Below are 22,432 nucleotides of genomic sequence, written 5' to 3' on the forward strand. Positions count from 1 at the left end.
GCCTCCTCCTCCTCCTTCTCCTCCTCCTCTCTCCTATCAGGCACCCACGTTGAGTCAGTGACCTCATCATCCCCTCCCTCCTCATCACTGGAGCAAACCTGGCAGTATGCTGCAGCAGGGGGAGCATGACTGCCAGATTGCTGTCCTTCTTGGGCACCCCTTCTGTCCGTGCTCATGTTACTGCCTTCATCAAGCTCAGTATCATCATCAGAGCCTTCCAAACGCTGGGCATCCTCCTGGAGCATGTACCCAACACTGTGGTCAAACAGTTTGAGGGACTCCTCGAGAGGACATGGTGGGGCTAGGGAAGGAGTCACTGATGACATTGAGCCGAGGGAAGAGGCCGCTGCTTTGCCAGTCAAAGTACCCAGAGCATGGGTGAGAGAGGATGAGGAGGATGAGGACGGCTTGGTCATCCACTCTTCCAAGTCTTCCGCATGTTGCGGCTCAACATGGCCAGCTGCCGAAAAAAAAGGGCAAGTGTGTCCCACGGCCACGTGCTGATAAGGATGCACCGTCTCCATGACCAGCACTAGACACAGAGCCTGCTTGCCCTCTCTTATTGGCTTGTGACTGTCTGCCTCTCATTCTTGGCCTCCCAGACATACTAATGGCCTGTAGCTGCACTAAGCTGGGATATATATATATATATATATATATATATATATATATATATATGTACTGATATTGCAGCTAGCAAAATCAACTGCCTGCCTGTAGTATGAGAACACCACCAACCTTCTACAGGTAGCTTTAGCTGAACACTGTGCAGAGCTCGCAAAAAAATAACTTGTAGCTTTTTTAGCTGCCTGCGGTAGTGATAGGATCAGGAAAACACCACCAACCTTCTACAGGTAGCTTTAGCTGAACACTGTGCAGAGCTCGCAAAAAAATAACTTGTAGGTTTAGCTGAACACTGTGAGGAGGACGCACCACACTAACTTGTAGTTTTAGCTGAACACTGTGAGCAGGACGCACTTCACTAACTTGTAGTTTTAGCTGAACACTGTGAGGAGGACGCACCACACTAACTTGTAGTTTTAGCTGAACACTGTGAGCAGGACGCACTGCACTAACTTGTAGCTTTAGATGAACACTGTGCAGAGGTCTCACTACACTAACTTGTAGTTTTAGCTGAACACTGTGAGCAAGACGCACTGCACTAACTTGTAGCTTTAGATGAACACTGTGCAGAGGTCTCACTACACTAACTTGTAGTTTTAGCTGAACACTGTGAGCAGGACGCACTGCACTAACTTGTAGCTTTAGATGAACACTGTGCAGAGGTCTCACTACACTAACTTGTAGTTTTAGCTGAACACTGTGAGCAGGACGCACTGCACTAACTTGTAGTTTTAGCTGAACACTGTGAGGAGGACGCACCACACTAACTTGTAGTTTTAGCTGAACACTGTGAGCAGGATGCACTGCACTAACTTGTAGTTTTAGCTGAACACTGTGAGGAGGACGCACCACACTAACTTGTAGTTTTAGCTGAACACTGTGAGCAGGACGCACTGCACTAACTTGTAGCTTTAGATGAACCCTGTGCAGAGCTCGCAAAAAAATAACTTGTAGGTTTAGCTGAACACTGTGAGGAGGACGCACCACACTAACTTGTAGTTTTAGTTGAACACTGTGAGCAGGACGCACTGCACTAACTTGTAGCTTTAGATGAACACTGTGCAGAGGTCTCACTACACTAACTTGTAGTTTTAGCTGAACACTGTGAGCAGGACGCACTGCACTAACTTGTAGTTTTAGCTGAACACTGTGAGGAGGACGCATCACACTAACTTGTAGTTTTAGCTGAACACTGTGAGCAGGACGCACAGCACTAACTTGTAGCTTTAGATGAACACTGTGCAGAGCTCGCAAAAAAATAACTTGTAGGTTTAGCTGAACACTGTGAGGAGGACGCACCACACTAACTTGTAGTTTTAGCTGAACACTGTGAGCAGGATGCACTGCACTAACTTGTAGCTTTAGATGAAGACTGTGCAGAGGTCTCACTACACTAACTTGTAGTTTTAGCTGAACACTCTGAGCAGGACGCACTGCACTAACTTGTTTTAGCTGAACACTGTGAGGAGGACACAGCACACTAACTTGCAGTTTTAGCTGAACACTGTGAGCAGGACGCACTGCACTAACTTGTAGTTTTAGCTGAACACTCTGAGGAGGACGCACCACACTAACTTGTAGTTTTAGCTGAACACTGTGAGCAGGACGTACCGCACTAACTTGTAGCTTTAGATGAACACTGTGCAGAGCTCGCAAAAAAATAACTTGTAGGTTTAGCTGAACACTGTGAGGAGGACGCACCACACTAACTTGTAGTTTTAGCTGAACACTGTGAGCAGGACGCACTGCACTAACTTGTAGCTTTAGATGAACACTGTGCAGAGGTCTCACTACACTAACTTGTAGTTTTAGCTGAACACTGTGAGCAGGACGCACTGCACTAACTTGTAGCTTTAGGTGAACACTGTGCAGAGGTCTCACTTTAAGTTTATCACGTTATTTTTGTGTTTTTTCATTTAAAAAAAAAAAAAAAAAATTTTTATCTTCATTAATATATGAACGTTCTCTTATATGTTGGTACACCACACATTTTGATATTTTTCATAAATATGTAACCTGGAGATAAGATAGGATTACCTTTCACTTCACTGTGGAATAATTTTTTCTTTTTCTTCGTACACGAATTTTTTGCACAGTCGTTTATATTTAGCGCTACACTATTTATGTTTATGTCACTACACTAACTTGTAGTTTTAGCTGAACACTGTGAGCAGGACGCACTGCACTAACTTGTAGCTTTAGATGAACACTGTGCAGAGGTCTCACTACACTAAATTGTAGTTTTAGCTGAACACTGTGAGCAGGACGCACTGCACTAACTTGTAGTTTTAGCTGAACACTGTGAGGAGGACGCATCACACTAACTTGTAGTTTTAGCTGAACACTGTGAGCAGGACGCACTGCATTAACTTGTAGCTTTAGATGAACACTGTGCAGAGCTCGCAAAAAAATAACTTGTAGGTTTAGCTGAACACTGTGAGGAGGACGCACCACACTAACTTGTAGTTTTAGCTGAACACTGTGAGCAGGATGCACTGCACTAACTTGTAGCTTTAGATGAACACTGTGCAGAGGTCTCACTACACTAACTTGTAGTTTTAGCTGAACACTGTGAGCAGGACGTACCGCACTAACTTGTAGCTTTAGATGAACACTGTGCAGAGCTCGCAAAAAAATAACTTGTAGGTTTAGCTGAACACTGTGAGGAGGACGCACCACACTAACTTGTAGTTTTAGCTGAACACTGTGAGCAGGACGCACTGCACTAACTTGTAGCTTTAGATGAACACTGTGCAGAGGTCTCACTACACTAACTTGTAGTTTTAGCTGAACACTGTGAGCAGGACGCACTGCACTAACTTGTAGCTTTAGGTGAACACTGTGCAGAGGTCTCACTTTAAGTTTATCACGTTATTTTTGTGTTTTTTCATTTAAAAAAAAAAAAAAAATTTTTTATCTTCATTAATATATGAACGTTCTCTTATATGTTGGTACACCACACATTTTGATATTTTTCATAAATATGTAACCTGGAGATAAGATAGGATTACCTTTCACTTCACTGTGGAATAATTTTTTCTTTTTCTTCGTACACGAATTTTTTGCACAGTCGTTTATATTTAGCGCTACACTATTTATGTTTATGTCACTACACTAACTTGTAGTTTTAGCTGAACACTGTGAGCAGGACGCACTGCACTAACTTGTAGCTTTAGATGAACACTGTGCAGAGGTCTCACTACACTAAATTGTAGTTTTAGCTGAACACTGTGAGCAGGACGCACTGCACTAACTTGTAGTTTTAGCTGAACACTGTGAGGAGGACGCATCACACTAACTTGTAGTTTTAGCTGAACACTGTGAGCAGGACGCACTGCATTAACTTGTAGCTTTAGATGAACACTGTGCAGAGCTCGCAAAAAAATAACTTGTAGGTTTAGCTGAACACTGTGAGGAGGACGCACCACACTAACTTGTAGTTTTAGCTGAACACTGTGAGCAGGATGCACTGCACTAACTTGTAGCTTTAGATGAACACTGTGCAGAGGTCTCACTACACTAACTTGTAGTTTTAGCTGAACACTGTGAGCAGAGCGCACTGCACTAACTTGTAGCTTTAGATGAACACTGTTCAGAGCTCGCAAAGAAATAACTTGTAGGTTTAGCTGAACACTGTGAGCAGAACGCACCACACTAACTTGTAGTTTTAGCTGAACGCTATGAGCAGGACGCACTGCACTAACTGTAAATAGTCTAGCTGCCTGACTGTGGTACTAATAGGATCAAAAGAACACCAGCAATTTTCTTCAGGTAGCTGTAAATACTGTAACAAGACAAGCCTGCCTGTCAGTAAGAAGATAACAGGAACGGATCTAGCTAAACTGAATACAGTGTATATACAGTATATATATGCAACACCTGGGATGCATATATATACACAATACACTGTAAGTACAGCTAACTCACTGATTGTCCTGCCTAATCTATCTAACTCAAATGAAATGACACTGTCTCTCTGTCTATCTATCTCTCTTTCAATGCCGGAACACACACTACACAGGGCCGCCGTGCAGGTGGCCTTATATAGTATGGGGCGTGTTCTAAACCCCCTGAGCCATAATTGGCCAAAGCCACCCTGGCTTTGGCCAATTACAGCTCTCTCTACCGATGGCGCTGTGATTGGCCAAGCATAGTGCATGCTTGGCCAATCATCAGCCAGCAATGCACTGCGATGCCGCAGTGAATTATGGGCCGTGACGCGCCACACAAATTTGGCACGAACGGCCCATAACATTCGGAATTCGGCCAATGACCGAACAGCCAATGTACGAGTCGAACATGGGTTCGACTCAAACACGAAGCTCATCCCTATTCCCCATAAATGTTTACTGTAAAAATAAGGTCCATTGGCATGGACCATAGGGTGAGTACATGGATTGAAAACTGGCAACAGGGGTGAGTTCAGAGGGTGGTGATAAATTTGGAATACTCTAAATGGTCAGGGGTAGGTAGTGGGGTCCCACAGGGTTCTGTGCTGGGACCAATCCTATTTAATTCATTCATAAACGACCTGGAGGATGGGGTAAACAGTTCAATCTCTGTATTTCCAGACTATACTAAGCTAAGCAGGGCAATAACTTCTCTGCAGGATGTGGAAACCTTGCAAGAAGATCTGAACAAATCTGAACAAATTAATGGGGTGGGCAACTACATGGCAAATGATGTAGAAAAATGTAAAATAATGCATTTGGGTGGCAAAAATAGGCAATCTATACACTAGGGGGAGAACCTCTGGGGGAATCTAGGATGGAAAAGGACCTGGGGTCCTAGTAGATAATAGGCTCAGCAATGGCATGCAATGCCAAGCTGCTGCTAGCAAAGCAAACAGAATATTAGTGTGCATAAAAAAGGGATTAACTCCAGGGATAAAGAGATAATTCTCCCACTCTACATGACTCTTGTCCAGCCGCACCTAGAGTATGCTGTCCAGTTCTGGGCAACAGTCCCCAGGAAGGATGTACTGGAAATGGAGTGGGTACAAAGAAGGGCAACAAAGCTAATAAAGGGTCTGGAGGTTATTAGTTATGAAAAAGGTTGCGAGCGCTGAACTTGTTCTCTCTGGAGAAGAGACGCTTGAGAGCGGATATGATTTCAATTTACAAATACCGTACTGGTGACCACACAATAGGGATAAAACTTTTTTGCGGAAGGGAGTTTAACAAGACACATGACCTCTCATTAAAATTAGAAGAAAAGAGGTTTAACCATAAATTACGTAGAGGGTTCTTTACTGTAAGAGCAGCCAGAATTCGGCCAGGATTCCCTTTCACAGGTATGGGTCTCAGCAGGGGCAATCAATTGCAATTTGCAAGCTTTTGTTGAAAAACAGGCTGCCATGGGTAATATGTACCAAAGCAAAAACGTTTTTTTAATTCCCAGATGGGCCTGCCGCCGGTGCTCCCCCCTTTTGAGTGTCCCCATAACAAGCGGCTTTCTATGGGGGCATTCATCTGGGCTTGATCCATTAACACACACAGTGTGGCTTGGCCCCACCCTCTGCTCGCTGCTCAAAGGATGTGATTGACAGCAGCAGGAGCCAGATGCTGCCTCCATGGCCAGTGAGGATAGAGAGAGTGGAGAGAGCCCAGTCGGGCACAGAGCTGGGTTTGGATCAGGCTTAGGCAATTTTAAATATGGGATGGGGGAGAAGCTGCACACAGAAGGTTTTTTACCTTAATTCAAAGAATGGAATAAAATAAAAAAACCTTCTGTCTTTAAAATCACTTTAAATGCAGTTGTAAAAAGGCAACATTGAAAATACACAAATACTTTAAATAACATGCCTTTGGGATACTTTAAACCTTCACGTGAATTTATGGAGAAGTATGATGTACTCCTTTAAAAATTCCTTTTTTTTGCAAACTAACAGATCAGGGATCGTAGGTGGCATCATTGACCAAACATGGTATGACATCCTCTAGCATCCCCAGCCCCTTTATTTACATACAGAAGCTGATGGGAATCTGTCATTTGTGATGAGGATAGTGTGTAAACATTGCTGGCACAGACGGTCATCTCAATTGATATGGATTTGCATTGTTGAATGATGTGATTGATAAAGGATTAACATCACAAGACATTTTTTTAATACACCTTTTTAAATTATTTTATAGTGATCTTTTTTGGTATGTCACAATTCCACACCATTATTATCTTGTCTTTGTAAATCTCAATGAGGTTGGTTGGTGTCCCTTGTTAATTTGACATTGTATTCTTTAAATGTACCTGTCTACTCAAAAAAAACTCTCCTTTTTGAAGCAAAACACATAGGCAAGTATTTCTGAAAACAAAATATCCATTTATTCTGGGTCATAACAAAATAAAGGGGAAGGCAACGCTGGAGAAACTGGTGAAATTTGCAAAGCCTTTGTACCCCAGGGCAGACATCAATAATTTTACAGTCGAAATTGGTGGCCTGAGGAGTCCTTATAATAGTGAGCACAATCCAGTCCAGGACTACAAGAGATCAAGAACAGCAGCAGATAACATATCTATCCCCAGGCTGTGGTCATACTACATGTTGAAAAAAGGAGGGGTGCGGAGGCGCCAACTGTGATAGCTTGTTTATGCAAAAATAAAAGTCCACCAGCCTGGACGTTTGCCGTGCATCAGTGATGTCATTTCCTCTTCCGCGCTCCAGAGTGGTCAGCGTGGAGCTTTCCATGCACTGGATGCAGCGGTTCAGCCTGTGTACAGACTCTATACCCAGATGCCTGAAGGAATGCTATCCGAGCCGGAAACAAGATAACAGCACATCCCAGGACACTTTTCATCTCAAAGAAACACCTCCACCCTGCGAACCAGTAAGTGTAATGGTAACACTAACTTTTATTTTTGCATAAACAAGCTACCACAGTTGGCGCCTCCACACCCCTCCTTTTTTAACATTGATCAACAGAGGTAATGGACACCCTCTGAGGATAGCTGCCTCCTCATTCTAGAATTTACCTGCCTTATTTTAATGTGCTATTATAGCTACCATTGTACTATTGACCTTAGACATCACATGTTGTGGAGCGCTGGAAACCCTCCCTTTTGTTTCTCTGTGGTCATACTACAGCCTGCATCTTTTGCCAGACCAGACTGAACCCAGGCCATCACTCTCTGGTCTTCCTTAGAAGCTTCCTTCCAGGCTGTGGCATTGGTGTTGGAGGTGTGGCAGGAGGTGGAGGAGGAGGAGGACCTGGAGGAGGAGGACCAGGGTTCAACTCACAAATGTGGCTTTGACTTTTGAGTTTAGGGCTTGTAACATCACTTCTTCACATAAGAGGCGTTGGCCCTCCTCCATTTCCAGCATTTTGCATGCTGTAATGTATGCAAAGTCCTCTTGAACACGGTGGGGGGGTTTGAGGGCCACAGTAGCCTTCATAAATAGGCCAATTGCTGCCTCCTTCAAATTACTCCTCTTCCTGCCACTTTTTGGTGGAAGGTGGAGGGGAGGGACCTGCGATTCTGGCAGGCTACTTGGCCTGGCCACTTTCTACGGCCTGGCTGAGGCTTTCCTGTGTATGAAAAAGGGACATCATTTTAGTTTTTGGCTCATGACTGTTGCAAATGTAATGTTAATAAATAGAAAAGACTATCATTCTGACCCCAGCATTTTTCATTCTTGTCTCAATAATTTGTGGCCACTACTGTCTATTGATATGTAAACCAGAAATTAGTGATCAAAATTAGCATATATTTAACATCATTATTTTGACAACCAGAAATATTTTGAAGAATGCTATACCTGGCTCAAGCTGGGCTCCTCCACATGTTGCTGCCTGGAAGGCCCAGGTTGGACCTCGGAAGCCTCAGCTGGGGAGAAGGAAGTTTGAAGGAAGATTGGAGAGTGCTGGCCTGGGTTCAGTCTGACCTGCCAGAAAATGCAGTCTGTCATAGTACCACAACCTGGGGACATAAATGTCATCTGCTGCAGCTCCTGATCTCAGGGAATCCTGGACCTTCTTGAGCTCCCTATTATAAGTGTTCCTCATGCCACCAGTTAGGGCCTTCAAATAGGGGATATCTGGCGTGGGGATCACTGGCTTCACAAATTCCACCAATTGATACAGCGCTGTCTTCCTCTTTGTTTGATTGTTATAATAGGGGTGGTTTACCTGCCACAGACAGGGCAGCTCCCTGTACATATCAATGAATATGGGCATAAAGTCCTCGTCATTGAATAGATTCATTTTCTCTGCAAAACACAACACAAGACAAACCCTAATGTCAGGCGAAACTCTCCTAATCTGGACCCAATATAGGCCTCAATTTATAAGCAGTATAGGCCACTGATGCACCAACTTAAAATTGTGCCTTCGTTATAACGATCGGCGCTTCCGCTACACCTTCCTCCGCTCACAGATCGTACATACGACGCACATGTGTTACGCTTTATATACACTGGGCATGCGTGAAACTTCGCCCAGATCGTGTACACATCTGGACTCTGGAGCACTAGTGTGGGACACAAGAACAAACTTTTTAGGGTATCCCACACAGGTGCTTGAGTGGATACTTGGGATGTCTACATGTGTGAAAATTGTCCAAAAAAGGGAAGTTTTCCAGCTTTGGTAAGGGAAAAATCATGTCTTCAGCTTTGAACTCTGCCAAAACAGACAATTATACCACACTTCCAAGCAATGTTTCATATTCCCATTTCTGGACTCAAATATCTGTGTGATAAGTATACCTTTTGTTTCATTCCAATAGGAGAGCAAAGACTCAGAAAATATGAGAACAGCAGGGACCCCCCCGACCTCCTGAAGAAGGGGAACAAAGGTCACAACCTGAGGATATGGTGGAAGGAGATGTGGTGGAGATTGTCACCACAACAGGTTAGTGTCAAACACCACAGATTCAGGTAATAGATGTATGCCAGAATATTTATAATACATGGTGTGTATTTTTATTTTAGGTGATGTTTAGGTTGTGGTACCAAAATCGAGTCATTTCACCAGTGACAGTGCACAATGGATGATCCAGGAAATCATGTTTTGTAGTCGTGATTTGGACATTGTTAAAGAAAAAACCAAGGTGATTGAACAAAAGACTGAAGAACATGATTGATGTACTAGGGAGAATTTAAATCCTAAAAAAGATTCCTGGAATTTTTTTATTTTTTACAATAATTTTATCTAAAGTTTTAATACAGTTTAAAAGCCAAATTTGGAAGATGCACACAGTGTGTCAACATGTGCTATCTGCCATCAGGGGATTTCAATGTACTCGTTTTGTGGGTGCAACCCCTTCCTCCCAACTCTGGTAGGTGAGAGGAAGTGGTTGCACCCCCAAAGCATGTCCATTGATCCCCCATGATGGGAGATAGCACATGTTGACATTAGCTTTGGGATCAGAAAGGAAATCCCCATTTTGACTCACAATTTGTGTGCATCTTCTAAATTTGGCTTTTACAGGGGTGACTTCACCCCATCTGATGAAGGCAAGATCAAGACCTTTTTCACACTATAAAATGATATTGCCTTCTTTTTTGCAATGTTGAACTTTGTAAGTTCCAGAGCTGTGTATGCTATGTTTAGGAACATGCCCGTTTCTGTATTTTTTCAGAAATTTCAAGGTAAAACTTTGAAAAAAAAAAAGTGTTTTTTTTACCACCAATTGTTTTATAAAACACACATGTGAATGTCCACGGAGTAAAAGGTTTTATACTCAACAATGTGTGGCTTCTTCTTTCAATGATCAATACCATTTTTTGTGTTAAGTTGGTGTTTACAGTGACAATGGGTGTTATTTAATAATGGAAAAACCACTTGGCACTACAAGTGCACTAGGAGAACCTAGGAGATAGCTAAAAGAAACCCAATCAGTAAATGAAAATCAAGATTTGATCTGATAAAAGAGAAAATTTATTAAAAAATATTGAAATGTATTCAATATTTTTCTCGCACTTCACGGGCGCTTTGGGGGGGGCAAGCCAGAATGGCCAGCTTCCAGGGCCGTCATTGGAGTTTCTGAAAGTCCGGCCTCAGGCCCAACTGAGGCAACATAATTAGGATTATTACACCAAGCCCCCTCACAGCACGAACTCTATGACAAGCACATACCGTAGGCTTCAAAACTGAACATGGCTTCAAAACTGTCGGCAGGTCAGAACGAACTAAACAGAATGCACTGAAGAACAGCAAGGCCTGTGAAGAGCGAGCTAAAAATCAGTAACGAGCGGACAAGAACGCACTGAAAAACAGATACGAACTGACTTCACGCACTGAAAACCAGATACAAACCCACAAGCACAAACTGAACAGCAGTAAAATGATCTGAAAAAGCAGGAGTCTGAAAAGCGTGAATCGTCTCTCCTCAAACTTCTACTAACACGAGATAAACACAAGATTAGCAGAAGGAGCCCAAAGGGTGTCACGCTGGCTATTGAACTTCCCTTTTCTAGTCCCGTCGTACGTGTTGTACGTCACCATGTTCTGGACGGTCGGACTTTTGGTGTGACCGTGTGTATGAAAAGACAAGCTTGAGTGTAATTCCATCGGAAAAAATATCATAGCTTTTTCCGACGAGAATTCCAATCGTGCGTATGCGGCATAAGGTTTCTTTTTACAACTTTTCATTCAGGTCTGATGAAGAGAGAGTTTTTAATTCCTGAAATGCATTGACTGTGCTTTGCAGTTCTTGTAACCAGTTAAACAATTAAAGATTTTGAACTCTCTAAAGATTTTGCTTGGCGCTCTTTTGACCTATTACACTTGGATTTCTAGATGCAAATGAATCTCCTCTCCTGGAGTGGTGAGGTGACAAACACAAACCATCAAGCTCAAGTAATGTTTTAGTCTGCATTTTGATCTCCTGTGAAAATTCATGTCTAACTCCCCACCACCACTATTCTTGAACATTAGCAAGGGAGCGAAGCTTTGCAGCCCCAACTTTCAAGGTACTCTACCAATAATAAAAGCATGTGGTCTGGTATGTTTCAATTATGTACACACTAACTGACCCCTTTTCATGATAATAAAAGGAACTTTTATGAAAAAGATGTAGCACATCATTTTAAATAAATGGTGTGGGGTTCCTCTAGGAATTCATAAAAGACCCCTATTGAAGCATAAAAGAAAGGGGAGGGAACAAGCGTGCGTCCCTCCCTGTTGAACCTTACAAGACCACATGCCTTTAACATGTGAGGGTACTATTCGAGGGGCTGTGGAAAATCTTTCTCCCCTTCCAAGGTACATTTTTTACTACTTAAGAGGACAAGGACCTCATCCCCACACCCTGCCCCTCAAAAGGGATGTGGGGTTCTGTGGGGGTAAATTATAATATGGAAGCAACCTTTAAAACAAGAAGGCCCCCAAAAATATGGTCATATCACTGACCTTTTTACAAACAGAAGTCATCAGGGATGTGCTTTGAGGTTTGGGAAGATTAACCACTAGCTGAACAGCCACCGTCATTTTACGGCGGCAGGTTGGCACTCCTGAGCAAATTGCCATAGCTGCACGGTGGTTCTGTAAATAGCCTTAGCAGCCGCGCACAAGCCCGCCACGTGATGTAGGAGCTGATGCACGTGCCTGGCACCCGCGATTGCTCCTGAGAGAGACATAACGGGGGATTTAACAATGTAAACAGACAGATCCCCATTCTATCAGAGAGAGGAGAGAGATCTGCTGTTTCTAGTGATTAGAAACAGCGTTGTCTCTCTACTCCCAGTCACTACACTGCCCCCACAGTTAGAAACACCTCCCTAGGACACACTTAAACCCTTTATCGCCCCCTAGCATTAACCCCTTCCCTGGCAGTGAAATTTATACAGTATTCAGTGGCTATTTTTAGCTCTGATCTCTGTATAAATGTCAATGGTCCCAAAAAAGTGTCAAAAGTGTCCAATCTGTCCGCTGCAATCTTGCAGTCCCGCTAAAAATTGCAGATTGCCACCATTACTAGAAAAAATAATAAAATAATAAAAATGCCATAACTCTATCCCCTATTTTGTAGACGCTATAACTTTTGCATAAACCAATCAATATATGTTTATTGCAATTTTTTACCAAAAATATGTAGAAGAATACATATTGGCCTAAAGTGATGAATAAATTTCTTTTTTGTTTTTTAAATTTGGGATATTTATTATAGCAAAAAGTAAAAAAGTATTGTTTTTTTTCATAATTGTGTTCTTTTTTTGTTTTATAGTGCAAATAATAAAAAACGCAGAGGTGATCAAATACCACCAAAAGAAAGCTCTATTTGTGTGAAAAAAAAGGACATCAATTTTGTTTGGGTACAGCATTGCACGGCCGCACAATTGTCAGTTAAATAAATGTAGTGCCGTATTACAAAAAATGACCTGGTCATTAAAGGGGTTGTAAAGCTTTGTGTTTTTTCACCTTAATGCATCCTATGCATTAAGGTGAAAAAACACCTTGCACTCTCCGACCCCCCCGAGCCCCAGTTTTACTTACCTGAGCCCCGAATCTTCGTGGGCGCGATCCCGCATTGAATTCCCCCAGCTCCTGTGGGCTCTTCATTGGATGATTGAAAGCAGCGCAGCCATTGGCTCCCGCTGCTGTCAATCAAATTAATGATGTGGTGGACCGGGGGGGTGGGGCAGAGTGATACACTCCACGGCTATGGTCCCGGCTGTATCACATGGGAGCACGCCCGCAAGCTAACCCCCTTGGGAGAGCGCTTCCCAGAGGGGGTTAGCTCTTGCGGGGAGTGTTGTAATATGTTGGCCGATTTATGTATAATGTTGTACATTGGCGCCGTGACCCGGATAGTTTGATATAGTCTTGTCTGTGTACCAGAAGAGCATTTTCGGACTTAGTAACAGAAGTCAGTGGTGACAACAATCCTGTGAGGTGGACAGAAGTCTGATGAAGAACCAAGAGCTGTGCTGTGACTCTAATGTCTGGTTGTGACATAAGAGAGTCTGATCTACAAAATTAAACAAGTTGGGAACCCCAGAATTATTCTCTGGAGACTGGAAACAACAACACAAAAAAGGACTGTGTTGTGTACCAGAAGACCTCAACTGGAAGCTGAAGGAGTAACTAATGCGGTGAGTAAAATATTTCCCTTTTTTTAAATTATTAGTAATATAGTCAAAATGCTTACTCAGTGTGAAGCTATTGTCAGTTCTGATAAAGTTAACAGATGGGTATTAAAATGTATTAAGCGTCATGGCGGTCCTTATGAAATTCCAGAAAAATGTAAGCAGACGTGGACTATGATAAAGGAATTTTTAGAGAAAAATGTTTTTGATAGCAAAATTTCAGAAAGTAAAAGAAAAGGTTGTATTATACAGGACTTATTATCTTGCTGTTTAACAATGGAAAGTTCTTTGAAGGATAATGTTGAGGAAATTACCCAGTTACAGAAAAGTTACAGAAAAAAGTTACAGCAATTTAAAATTGCATGCAGTTACTATAGGGGGAGCTTTTCTTGAGAAATCTAAATGTTGTGATGAATTATCAGAGGAAAATGAGAGATTAAAATTAAGAATTATGGAATTAGAGAAGAGATCCCAGGAATGCAGATATGCATCAAATCTTGGATTCAGCAATCTGCAGCAAAATACAGACACAAACTTTCTATCAAATGAAACAGAACTTCATATTAAATCTGATAATTCATTACCAGCCGCACCCACTGTGACCACCACAGTTTATAACAATAATAATAATACAGGTGAAGTTCAGCTTGTAATGAAGCTTTTGAAACCAAAAGAATTAGACGCAATTCTTAAAGAAATAGGAATGGTTCCATACCATGATTTAAACAGATTTTTAAAATGGTTTTGTGATGTGCAGCAGGTCAGAGATATGTACAATCTCAACCCATCTGACTTAGAAAGAGTTTTGCAACATTCTTTAGGAAGTGGTCTTTGGATGAGAATTAAACATATCTGTATTCAGCCTCTGAGGACAAGGGACATATTACTGGAATTATTATGTGTTTTTTATGGTGTACATTCTGATGTTACTATTCATGGGAGGATCCAACAGATGCAAAATGAATTGTCATACAGGATAGCAACTATTATGGAATTATTGGTCAGTAATAATCTTGCATTTGAGCGTGGTGGCTTGATACATATGAGTATGTTTCTAGATGCTTTGCATGAAGATATCAAACAAAATATTTTATTAGTTACCCCAAATCCTCATGATGTAAAAGACATATTGTTGAGAGCAGACCATTTATGGAGAAAGTCAAATGAGCAAGCTGTCAAAATTGATTTAGCCACATTGTTTAGGACAAATACTGAACCTAAAGATCCAAAGATAATATCTTATGATAACACCCAGAGAGGAGACACCGGGTCAAATATAGGTGATATTAATATGAAAAACAGAGCTGACCAAAATAATAATAAGAAAAGGTCCAAAACTTGGATACCGTTTTCTCAGTTAAAACAGAAATATGACCACCTGAAGATTGAGTATGACAAGATGAGAGGGGAATGTGATAAATTATTAGAGCAGTTGAAGGGGGTACAGGGTGTCATAAATGAAGATGTAGATTCTCCAGATCTATTTTTGAATGCAAATGACACTTGTCTAGCAGTGGGGGCGAATTAGCTTCAAACTGTAAACATGTAAATAGTGCTTTGTTTTAACTTCAAACAACGTTTAAGGACCTCGCTAATGAGTTTTTGTTGGAGAGTTTTTTTGTCTTTCAGATATTTGTCCGGAGATGCTAGTTTGCATGTGAATAGCAGAAGCACTAGAAGTATCTGACATTGCTGGCTAATGGGGGAGAAACGCTGAATAGACAATATATCACTATTCAAGGAATTATAAAGAATTCATGGACTCTCTCAAATATTCATCAAGCAATGGACCTTTTTTCTTTTTTCTTCAACGCCCTCATTTTTAATTTTTCTCCCTTTTGCTGATATATTTTGCTTTTAATTTTTTATTTTTATTATGTTTTATTTCTTGAACTTTATCTTAAAAATCAATATCAATGATCAATATATTTGACATCTTAGGTGAGATGCTGCACAATGGCTTGGCATAGCATAAATTATAGTATGTTGTGTGGTTTTCCTAAATTTCTAAGAGGGGTGAGTGAAATTCATCACTCCAGTCATGATTTGAAACTTTGTTGAATCAGTTGTTTATAATATGCTAAAGGCTAGGACATATATGGATGAAAAAGACCTTTCTACCTTTCATGGTGAGGATACTGGCAAGAATTTCCACTGCTGCTTTGTCTGGATAGAAGATTTGATAAACACTGATGTCAAGCTGATTCTATCTGAACCATCGCGTGGGGGTATATGTATATGTTGGTATACCATTCAGGTGTAATTATGGACTGAATGATCCAAGTAACTGCTCTATTGAAGGCAATGAGGGGTCGGCCTACAGCAAATTACAAAATCAAATTGTGGCTGGCAATCAACAAATTCTGGTACTTGTACACAACCGGTCATCATTGTTCAAATAGGAAATGGAAAGAAGCAGACGTGAATTGTAAAATTTTGCAAGATGGACTCATGAATGTCAAGTGCAAGGAAATAGTTTGCAACACAGTTTTTACTGCCGTATCCAAACCTTTTGACCTTGAAAGTGAGTGCTGGTACATTGATGGTTCTTCTTACCATAAAGATGAAAGTAGAATGTTTGTGTAAAAGCAACTTTAAAAATGAAAAACTTGAGCCTGGAGATGAGAGAATCCTGGACTTATGTAGATTGGAGCTTCCAGAGCATACCAAGTTTACTTTCAGTGAGGTGGTGAGAGATGTGAGGAAGTCAGACCGAAGACTGGACTGAAACATCAGCTCGTCTTTGCGCAATATTCAAGATCTTGATGTGATGTAATAAGGCCTAACAGCTATATGGGCCACTGACGTTTACCAAATCCTTTTCCAGTCATAGTCTAAAAGTTATATTATCTAATAACTGTTTCATGGGGATATTTTAGAAGCTGGTGAAGAGAGATGTAACCAGTTTCAACTTCACATTTTATATGAGTCATTGTAAAGCATTCAGTACCTTAAATCATAATATTTTTGTTGTTTAATTTATGGGTCAGTTCTAGTATTTAGAACCGACCCAAGTTGGGGTATATGTTGTAATATGTTAGCCGATTTATGTATAATGTTGTATTGGAGTGCCATGTTGACCAGAAATTCAGTTGAGTTGTCCAAGTCAACTGAATTTTAACATATCAAGGGGTCAGCTGAAGAACCTTTGATGTGTTGATCTTATGCAAGTCTACCTAGGTGTGTGAGGTATGGCCTGTAAACCTAATTGAACATTTCAAAGGGTAGATTGTTTAAAGGACCATAGAAGAAGTATTTATTGATGGTAATTAGACTTGAGGGGGTAACAATAAGATCAAAGAGTATTTTGGGTTGACCTAGAAGAAACTCCCTCCTAGTGGACTAGTATTTGAGAGAGGACATTCAAGCTGGCATTTAGTCAGTATCGTCTGTCTGTGTATGACTATGAAGGTGTAGATCTAGGAAAAATGCGACTCTAAATTATATTTCCTCTGTCGGATTTTTTGTCATCTGTGGACTTTGGACCTTGTTCTGTGTTGGAAGTCAATAAAGTGCATCTCTCTGGAAGAATTGGGTTGCTGCGGAAGAGTACTTACATCATCATTATAATAATTACTAATTAATTATCTACCCATGATACTACTCTATATCATATCACTACAGGGAGGAGCCGAGACAGCCGCCAAGGGACCCCAGAAGACGAGGATTGGGGCCACTCTGTGCAAAATGAACTGCACAGTGGAGGTATGATATGCTTGTTATTAAAAAAAAAAAAAAAAAACGAAGGAGTAAATCCTTCCGGGGCTTAAGTGGTTACTTATCCGAATCCTGCCATCCTAGACCTGTTGTTATTCAAGAAACAGAAAACAAAGCCTTGCATTTTTTTCATGCAAATTTCACCTAAACAGACATCATAGAGAAATTTGCTGATAAGTATTACAACATTTTGGAGGAAAGCAAAAATGGTTAAGTTGCCCAAAAAAATCAAAACAGTACAGCACCTGAACCATTAGAGTATGTATATGCTAGAAAACCTATATGTCAAAAATTAAGCTTTTTTTTATATATGTACACTGCTACAGTAAATATAGGTTAGATCTTTTGTAGCATAACACATAAAATCATGGCGATACATGAAAGCTTCTGATTTATTGTATATTAATTCTATAACCCAACGTTTGCTGACTCAACACTGGGACATTCATTCAAGTGAGCTGCCTTTTCTGTAAAGGACAAATGGAATAGAGTGGAAATGTTTTCATCCTTCAGAGAAATTCTGTAATTCAGAACCTATACTATTAAATGCTATTAGGTAAAAATAAACAGCATATTACTTAAGCAAAAAATATCAGACAAAAAGTAGGGGATGCATGAATAGTTTACATGCAATTATAGCAATCATATTTTTTGGAGCATCTGTGTCTCATTATTATCATGAAATAAATGTATCCAACAATAAAAATAGTACATTTACATGTTAAGATCTTGACATCCTGCATAGGTAGTAAACTAAACAACTGCAGAGCTGTAAGTGCATGTTGGTAGTGTATAACCTATAGGCAGCGGGAAAATATCTGATTTTGACAGCTGTCAAAGTAGCTGCTAATAGTCGACATCCTGCATACAACACTTTGACTTGTGGAACCCCCTACGAGAGATGGGGGCAGTGTTGGGGCCAGTAATGCATTTCAGAGGCTCAATTCTCCTTTGACAAAAGAAGGCTGAACTTCTGAAATGGTTACCGCCCCCAACACCCCCAGGCTTTCATTCCCACTGGCCTCTAATTATGTTGTAGGTAAAATACAAAAGGGGGTTCTATAGCAATTATGGGACTCTGGCCTGGAAACACCACAAGAGCTGCAAAAAACTGTGTGATATAGGGCTTGTTTAACCCCTTCACGTTTAAGGGTAAAACAAATGTAAATGCCTAAGCACAATTTTGCAACTTTGACATGTGTTAGTAAAACTGTACATATCATCACAATTACATTGTGCATCCAAGTGGATTATACCACATTTTTTTTAGGACAAATTGGGGATTCATTTGGTGGTAAATGGTTATGGATATCACCTGTTTTTTTAAATTATCTAAGGAAAACTGGCCAAAAATAGTAAAAAGATAATTTTTTTAAATTTAGCTATATATTTTTTGCTACTACCATACCCTTCCACCAAAGAACAACCCAAAATAAATTCTCCTGCTCCTTAAAATCGCAGTGATACTACATTTGTGTATGTTAGTTGTTTTTTGTACCTGTACTACAGCCCAAAAACAATAGTGCCCATTTTGCCTTTTTTAAAATCTAAAATACACTGACACTAACTGACACTGATAAAAAAATACTGACCCTGAACTTGACCTTTGACCCTGATCTTGACTTAAACCTAAAACCAAACCTTGATCTAGGTATTCTTTTATTCAAGTTTTTATTATTATTATTATTATTTTTTTTACACACACTTTTTTTTCTCTTACTGTTATAGAGTGCCTCCACTCTGGATGGAGGAACAACGATGACACTTCTGTGTGGCAAAATTGTCTATTGGAGGAGAAGGTAGTGTTAGATGCCCTAACAGATTTAGATGGAACTGACTAACAAATTAATGCCGAACTTCTGCCAACAATTTTTTGGTAGTTACAGCAAAGGGTTTTTTTATATATATTTTGGGCTAAAGTTTTTGCATAAATGAATAAAAGTCAATCGTTGTAAGTATCCTTGTCGGAGTTAAATTGTTTGTCTCAACCCTCTAACTGCCACGTTTGCTGGACAGCTTGGTCTGTTATTGGAAGTTGAAAAATAACAGACTTACTGGCAAGATCACTAGGTGAAATTAATTTTTTTTTTGAAAAATTGAAAAATAAAACAAATGCAGCCACCGTATCTAAGATTTGGTAAGCTGCAATATAATACATTTTGGGGGGTTTAAAAAATATAAATAAATAAGTAATAATAATAAAACTGACTAGAAACCTTTATAGATTCCCTTTAAAGCCCATAAATTAAAATTGTAACATGTAGGCTGCCTTTGCTGACATCTGACAATGCTTCTGACAATGCTGCTTAACTGGCAGCATTTTCCTTAGTACCCCTTTTACACTGAGGCAGTTTTCAGGCGTTTTAGCTTTAAAAATAGCACCTATAAGGCTCCTGAAAACTAGTAGCACTTTACCACTAATGCGGCCACAGCTGCAGAGTGAAAGCAGCTTAAATGCTTTGCGTTACTGACTCAAAAGAAGCATTAAAAGTGAAATCAAAACTGCATATTTGCTTCAGGTGAAAAAAAAAATTGAATCCATTGGCTCAGTGTGGAGACTAGGGATGAGCTTCGAGTTCGAGTCGAACTCATGTTACATAATGGGTGACCCCACCCCCCTCTGACATCATGGGAATCCCACAGGGAAGTCCCCGTCAAGTCCCTGTGTGTCAGAGGGGGCGGGGTCACCGGGTGGCCACGCCCTCCATTATTTAAGAAGTGTCAGAAGACAAGAAGCATCACACAGTGGGAGCCTCCCATCATGGATGCGGAGTGGCCTGAGAACGAAGAAGGGAAGAAGACGCCACGGAGGAAGATGCCGGATGACAATACCGGAGCAAGAAGCAGAGGACTGGAGGAAGAACCAGAGGAAGAAGAAGATGGAGGAAGAAACCGAAGGAAGATAGAAGAAAGAAGATAGAAGAAAGAAGATGAAAAGAAGAAGACTTTAAATAAAGGAATTGTCAAAAACTGTCTCTTGTCATTTTTAACATTTTTGACACTTTTTTGTGAAATGGTAGGGGTACTTTTGTACCCCCTTACCATTTCACATGGGGGGGCAGGATCTGGGGGTCACCTTGTTAAAGGGGGCTTCCAGATTCCGATAAGCCCCCCACCCGCAGACCCCCACAACCAACGGGCAGGGGTTGTAGGGATGAGGCCCTTGTCCCCATCAGCATGGGGACAAGGTGCTTTGGGGGGACCCCAAAGCACCCTCCCAATGTTGAGGGCATGTGGCCTGGTATGGTTAAGGAGGGGGGGCCACTCTCTCGTCCCCCCTCTTTTCCTGTGGCCTGCCAGGTTGCGTGCTCGGATAAGGGCCAAAATTTTGGCACGGGGTTCCCCTTAAAACCCATACCTCAGGTCTGGTACGGATTTTGAAGGGGACCCCCCCGCATTTTTTTTTAAATTTTGGTGCGGGGTTCCCCTTAATATCTATATAAGACCTGAAGGGCCTGGTATGGAATTTAGGGGGACCCCCATGCCATTTTTTTTAAAATTTTGGTACAGGGTTCCCCTGTGTGAAAATCCCATGCCGTTTTTATCAATGAATTTTTATATGTATTGTCAGACCGACAATTCATTAATAGCCGTAGTTGTTTTAAAAGACTTTTTTTCCTTTGTAATGTCATTTTGCTGTCAGACTGTTCTAAACATGGGAAACATGCGCCCCTTTACAGGCATACTATAGACACCCCCTAGGTACGAAATTTAAAGAAATATTACACTTTTATCGTTTCACTTTAAGCATTATTAAAATCACTGCCCCCGAAAAAACTGACGTTTTTAAAACTTTTTTTGCATTGATCCATGTCCCCTGGGGCAGGACCCAGGTCCCCAAACACTATTTATGACAATAACTTGAATATAAGCCTTTAAAATTAACACTTTTGATTATTCATGTTTGAGTCCCATAGACTTTAACGGTGTTTGCGTGTTCGAACAAATTTTTTGCTGTTCGCATGTTCTGGTGCCAACCGAAAAGGGGGGTGTTCGGCACATCCCTAGTGGAGACCAGCCAATTGCCATATTTAATAAAACAGATTATTAATGTCTGCTTTAAATATTAGAAGTAAAGTAGCCATCACTAACAACCAGGCTTAGTACTCCCACTGAGAGTAAATGCATGAATTATAATATTGAGTATCTTATAGATCGGAATTTTCTTTTTCTGTTTTGTTCAGTCATTTCCCTAAACTGCTACTGCAAATTGTGGAATATATACAGATATCTAGTTATACATTTTCTCTGTTTGGAATATGTGCTGGTCATTATGTTTTAATACTCTAGTTTTATTTGTTAGAGCGTCTTGTAGAGTTCTCATTATATACACATTTAGCATAACTAAAGTAACGAAATACAATCTTAGCTAATTATAATTCTATGAAATAGAGTATAAGTCTAGATTAGGGATGAGCTTTGTGTTCGAGTCAGACTCATGTTCGACTCGAACATCGTCTGTTCGCCCGTTCGCCGAATTCCGAACATTATGGGCCGTTCGCGCCAAATTCGTGTGGCGCGTCACGGCCCATAATTCACTGCGGCATCGCAGTGCATTGCTGGCTGATGATTGGCCAAGCATGCTTGGCCAATCACAGAGCCGTCTGAACAGAGAGCCGTAATTGGCCAAAGCCAAGAAGGCTTTGGCCAATTATGGCTCAGGGGATTTAGTACACGCCCCACACTATATAAGGCCGCCTGCACGGGGGCCCTGTGTAGTGTGTGTTCTGGCATTCATAGATAGAGAGAGAGAGAGACAGACAGTGTCATTTGATTTAAGTTAGATAGATTAGGCAGAACAGTCAGTCAGTTAGCTGCACTTACAGTGTATTGTGTATATATATGCATCCCAGGTGTTGCATATATATATTTATATATATATATATATACACTGTATTCAGTTTAGCTAGATCCGTTCCTGTTATCTTCTTACTGACAGGCAGGCTTGTCTTGTTACAGTATTTACAGCTACCTGAAGAAAATTGCTGGTGTTCTTTTGATCCTATTAGTACCACAGTCAGGCAGCTAGACTATTTACAGTTAGTGCAGTGCTTCCACCTCACAGTGTTC

Source organism: Aquarana catesbeiana, linkage group LG05 (genome assembly GCF_042186555.1).
Source record: "Aquarana catesbeiana isolate 2022-GZ linkage group LG05, ASM4218655v1, whole genome shotgun sequence".
NCBI lineage: Eukaryota > Metazoa > Chordata > Amphibia > Anura > Ranidae > Aquarana > Aquarana catesbeiana.